Source organism: Corticium candelabrum, chromosome 8 (assembly GCF_963422355.1).
Source record: "Corticium candelabrum chromosome 8, ooCorCand1.1, whole genome shotgun sequence".
Taxonomy (NCBI): domain Eukaryota; kingdom Metazoa; phylum Porifera; class Homoscleromorpha; order Homosclerophorida; family Plakinidae; genus Corticium; species Corticium candelabrum.
The window spans coordinates 2,718,988-2,724,891 of NC_085092.1; the positions used below are offsets into that span (position 1 = coordinate 2,718,988).

General features: G+C 41.3%; 1 pseudogene; it reads left to right on the forward strand.

Annotated features, from left to right (window-relative positions):
• The first annotated feature begins 3,239 nt into the window (after window positions 1–3,239).
• On the forward strand, window positions 3,240–5,589 carry LOC134182835 (uncharacterized; annotated as a pseudogene).
• Window positions 5,590–5,904: the final 315 nt, after the last annotated feature.

Below are 5,904 nucleotides of genomic sequence, written 5' to 3' on the forward strand. Positions count from 1 at the left end.
TTGATGACGCAATGTCAATGAGAGCATGATAACTGGCAACTGTACATACAACATGGTTGCCTATGTTACACTGTTGTAGCAGAGTTTCTAGTGATAAAGTAGTAAGAGATGCAATCAAAGCTTTTGGGGCAAATCAATATACTCCCCACTCATTCAAAAAGATCCGAAGCTTTTGAAATTTTGGTGTCTATAGATGCAGTAGCATCTTCTTATACAAATACAATCCTTTTTGAGATTCAAGTGCAGTACGTTCTTTCCAAAGCCATGCAAAAGAAGAGGAAGAAAGTACGTAGACATACATAGACATTCTCAATGATTTATTGAAATAGATTTAGCTATTGAACAACCACAATGTAAAAAGGACAGTATGAAAGAGCAAGTTTCTTTAATTAATGAATATAGAAATTTTTAGGTTTTATGAGAGTTGATGCAGTCCCCATTGACTGCTATGTTTGTAGGTAGGATACAAACATTGCTTTACTCGGTTAAGTGATTATTCCATTTGATTCCCTCAAAAGACAAGGTCTTTAAAGAGGAAGTCCAACAAAAATGAACTTAATTCGTATGAGTAGATCTTACGAAGACAAATCGATCGGTATAAGTTACTCCGTTATCTTCGCTTTTGTAAATGAGAACGAGCGATGTTTCTGTGATGTGCAACGCCCACGCGTCTGCGCTTTCTGGTGGATTAAGCTCCGCCCGCTGCGAACGAATCAATGCGTTTACGGATGACTGCTACGGATATATCGAGAATGACGAATGTGAAGGCCAAGATACTATAAAGATCTGCCTTCTTGCCGTCAGTGGTTCCTCTCTAAAGTAAAATGATGTCGGTAGAGCTTTTTCTCCGCCAGACTTGCAAGCAGAATTCCTCAATACCACGGCTTACCTAGAGAACGCGCTTGTGCTTGAGTATTTTTTTATCCTTGTTCTTTTAATATCCGAAGAGAAACGTACAGCGCGCCGTTTGGCGTGAGCTACAGAGGATAAGCCTATTTCTACATCCGGGATTTTAACCTTCTACCAATCAGCGGCAAAAGAAAGTGAGCAGACCGGAAGTGAAAATAGGAACTTTTCTCTTCGGATATTAAAAGAAAAAGGATAAACAAATATTTAAGCACAAGCGCGTTCTCTAGGTAAGCCATGGTATTGAGGAATTCTGCTTGCAAGTCTGGCGGGGAAACAGCTCTACCGACACCATTTTACTTTAGAGAGGAACCACTGACGGCAAGAAGGCAGATCTTCATAATATCTTCGCATTCACATTCGTCATTCTCGATATATCCGTAGCAGTCACCCGTAAACGCATTTATTCTTTCTCAGTGGGCGGAGCTTAATCGACCATCATAGAAACAGCGCTCGTTCTCGTATATAAAAGCGAAGATAACGGAGTAAATTATATCGATCTATTTGTCTTCCTAAGATCTACTCATACAAGTTAAGTTCATGTTTGTTGGACTTCCCCTCTAACAGTTTTCATGCTGGCAAAAATATGAATATACAGTTGTCTGGTTTGAATTATTGTTTATTAATTAATTACGTAAAGACTAATATTCTGTCTGCACTAATTTACAACTGCTCAATCTGCTGCTACCACGTGGCTATTGTACCTAGGTCGCCGTAAAGTATGCAGTTGATTTAAACTGCAGCTATTGCTCAGTTGATACCCACTGGTTTGATCATTTGTGTAGACACATACGTTTCAGTTGATAGGAAGTGGTCCCAGTTGGCAAGTCACGCAACGAACACCTATAGACATGCACTAGTATCTTTGCATCCAGTTGATGCTGCTTGTTGTGAGTAATGTCTTTATCGATGGCTTGAATACCGTTTTACTACTGTTGAGAGCATCTTCCTTATTCACGGCAATTGATCTTGTGTCTAGTCCCGTTTTGGTTCGATGTGACTACAACACCTGCGTGATTATCACACTTTCCTTCTGACGACTGATTTCTTGATAAGCAACAAGGCGCCAACAAAGTGACACCCCCTAGTGTCTTGTCCGTATTTCAAGGAAGTGGAACGAAACTACCTACCTACCTTGTGACAGGATCTACAGGGCGTTAGTTTGCATGTTTCCAAGTTGCAAGAAAACTCCTAAAAGGTGGATGGGTCTACTTTTGGAAATAAATGCAGGCAACACCTGCACTACATGTACTATCTACGCTTACTCTGTGTGTTGACTACGGCGCTAAAGCAGTCAACTCACAACAGAAACGACTATGAACGATAATTGGGCAGAGTAATGAATCGTTTATAGCTAAACAATAAAGAGATACTAGAGTATAATGAAGTTAAGATCAATAAAACAGTCATAATTCTTTTGAACTAATAGGAAAGTTTTCGTTTTTGATATTAACTGGAAATCCCAATACGTTTCTGGATTTGGCAGTAATCGTAAATGTGCTTTGCAAGTAAATCCTATATAGTCAATATTTTTATGTGGAATATTGACGGAAGAAACTTAAAATAGATGCACATGTGGCTATAAAGCTGCTCTAGATAATTGACTGGGTAGACTCTGATTGGCTCTTTCCAGTATATAGTTGAGTTTCTCCTATAAAAACAAGTTGAAAAGCGGGTATTTTATGAAAGAGCCGATATTTTCCACTGTCAGAAACGGAGATATCACAATACTTACAGGACAACCAAAATGAAGCTTAGTGCAAAAGGGGCGCTTTTGTCTAGATTCAGAAGACAGCGGTCACGACAGTTCATTTACTCCCATAGATAATTAGACATTACGCAAAATGGCTGATATCGATCGAGCTAATGCTACCGCAAAACGATCGAGGTTGTATACCGCTCATGCACCTTCCAATTTTAGCAAAGTGCGCAGGCGTATTTAGATGAACACTTTCATGATTTGGTCACTGGAATTGAGGAGGAGACTTGGGCGCGAAAATACTGAGCTGCACACTGCTGAGGTGAGAAAAACGGAAACTGTGGAATTGTTTCCTCCAACGTATAAACAGAAATATACGTCGATGAAGTGGAACAATAGAGCCTTGCTCATATTCAAAAGCATCTCGATCATAAGTCGATGCCTCGGCGACGATACAAACGGTCGGAAGAAGCAGCAGTAATCAGCTAGCCGTACGGAAAGAGATCCGGTTCCCGTAGTGGCTATATAGTTGTGCATGCAGCGCTCCCGTGGCAAAGATATTCAACTCAAACTATAGAACTATGTTTGTCTTAATTGTAATGCCAAGCAGCTTTAAATACAATCAGTCTAAACAATGGCAATGGAAGCGTTTGGTGGGATGGTGTCGGAGAGGTTGGATCCAGCGACGTTAACCTCGTGCAAGAAGTATTGTTTTCACATTAACTCTTCTTCTATATTTAGATGTATACACTGCAAGATCAACAACCTGAGTAGATTATACCAAAGCCGAATTAACATTTAGCCTCTATGCATCCTGCGCAGTTGATCATGTGAGGATTGATTTGACATCATCCTTTGAGGCAGCTGTAACTCTTATCGCTTCTCTATCCGACGTAAACTTGTTGTCCTCAACCTTCCTTTCTTAGGCTTGAGTCAAGGTCAGGCTTCTTGCCCATTGCCAATGCCATTTCATCAGGATCATGTGACCTACTCAACACTTCAGTGGTAGTTGAAACTTGTTCAGCTACCACGCATTCTTCTTGTTTTGAGGATCTGTTCATATCGAAGTTTACAATGTTTGGAGATGCAGTATCTTGGTCTGTCATGCTTTCAACAGCGTAGCCTACTGATAAAATATTAGAACAGCTGCTTGAAGCTCCAATTAGCAATTTCACAGTACATGCATGCGGTCAACAACTGGCATGACTCTATTTTTCTCATCATTTATATGAAATCGATCTTGTACAACTTGCTAGGTTGATTTGATCCAAATAGATGGTGGCAGTGTATATCTAGTAGATCAAACATTGGATAATGGTTTTTATTTGAACGCATTCGAGTACACATATCACAGTACACATTACAACAAATTTGTTACGGTCGATCTAGAGATCTCAACTGTGGACTGTTGCCACCGGGACGTCTGTAAAATAGACAATGCTATGGTGCCTATTTCGAACGTGTAATCTCTACACTGCTCTGCTTTTTAGACAGCACTCAATCTGGGCTCTTGCAGGGACGATCTGTTCTTTTAGGTCTTGCAGTGTATACTTTGCTAATTTGATTCTGTGCAGGCCTGCAAACACTGGTGAAGAAGCAGGCGTGAGTCATATTTGCTAGGTGATATGCTTGGTGCCTTGTCACCCTAACACATGAACAAAATGGCCAACATGAACGTTAGGTTACGCTACTTTATTCTCGCTTTGACAATGAACTAGCAATTATACTTCAGCAGCTTGCACTCTCCAATTCTTATGTCGCTGTTGGGCTAGAGAATTTGAGAAAATAGAACAGGCAGCTGAATTCACAACTCAGCTGAATTCTCCTTCCAGGGAAATACATACATATACGCACACACACGCACGCACGCACGCCATTCGCATCCATCCATCCGTCCATCCACAGCTACTTATAGTATATCATCCATCCATCAATAAAATGACGACATCAATCATTGGAACTGCTTCTCAGGCGCGCTCTTGTTTCTAGTCGTTAGTGTGTTTACCTTTTAGTTTGCATTTCTTATAGTTTGTTCGTTCATTTCAAGTCAACTTAGAATCGTTGTTGCCCCTCTTTACTAATAGTGTCACTCATTTATCTGTTCAGTCTGAACGTTTTACCAGAAGTACCGTATGTATCTTCATCTATTACAACATGTAATCCATCCATTCATCCATCCATCCAAGAAGAAGAACTATAGAACTGGCAGGAGAAAAGGAAGCATCGAGCTGGTTAACTGTCTTGCCGATCCAAAATCATGGATTTCATCTACCAAAGTGTGAATTTAGAGATGCCATTTGTTTAAGGTATGGGCTGTCACTGAAGGGCGTTTCCTCAAAGTGCTCATGCGGGTCAACATTCAATGTTGACCATGCTATGATATGCCCCAAAGGAGGATTTCCAACTATCAGGCATAACGAAGTGAGGGACATCACTGCAGATTTGATTAGTGAAGTATGCTCGGATGTGGCCATCGAACCGAGGCTAAACCCCCTCTCAGGTGAATGCCTACACAATCGTACTGCCAACAGGGACGAAGAGGCACGGCTGGATGTTTCGGCAAGAGGTGTATGGCGTCGTGGTGAACGCGTATTTTTCGATATTAAGGTGTTTTACCCCAACGCGCAAAGTTACCAGGAGATGACCTTACCCCAAATCTTTCGGAACCATGAACTTGAGAAGCAGAGAGCCTATGGCGAGAGAGTCAGAGAGGTTGAAGAAAGTAGCTTCCTCCATTGGTGTTGTCGTCAACTGGAGGCATGGGAAGAGAAGCAAACACGTTCTACAAACGGCTAGCCAGTCTGATCTCAGACAAACAGGACACTTCCTACAGTCAAACAATGGCACTAATACGATGCAGACTGAGTTTTTCTCTACTACGATCTGCAATTCTTTGTGTTAGAGGGACGAGGTCATCGAAGCGCCATCCAGTACATCTTGACTGTGTTGACAGCATCGTCAGTGAGGCTCGCCTCATTGTCTAAGAACTCTTTTAGCACTAGTATATTGCATTATTGGTACAAACTATTGGATTGTATTCGATGTTGACTGTTAGACAACTAGCCTGTAATAGAGCAGCCATATGTTGAAAATATATGTATAGAATCCATCCATCCATCCATCCATCCATCCATCCCCGGATGTTGACATGGCACGGATTGTGCTAGGATCGCTGGTTGTCGGTTGACCTAGTCGGCTCGTGGTTATTCATTTTCACGATTAAATACCTCAAGACTATAGTTTTTAACAGGCCATCAACATGTCTCAAACAGCTTCTCCGCCACCAATCTCTGGTACCA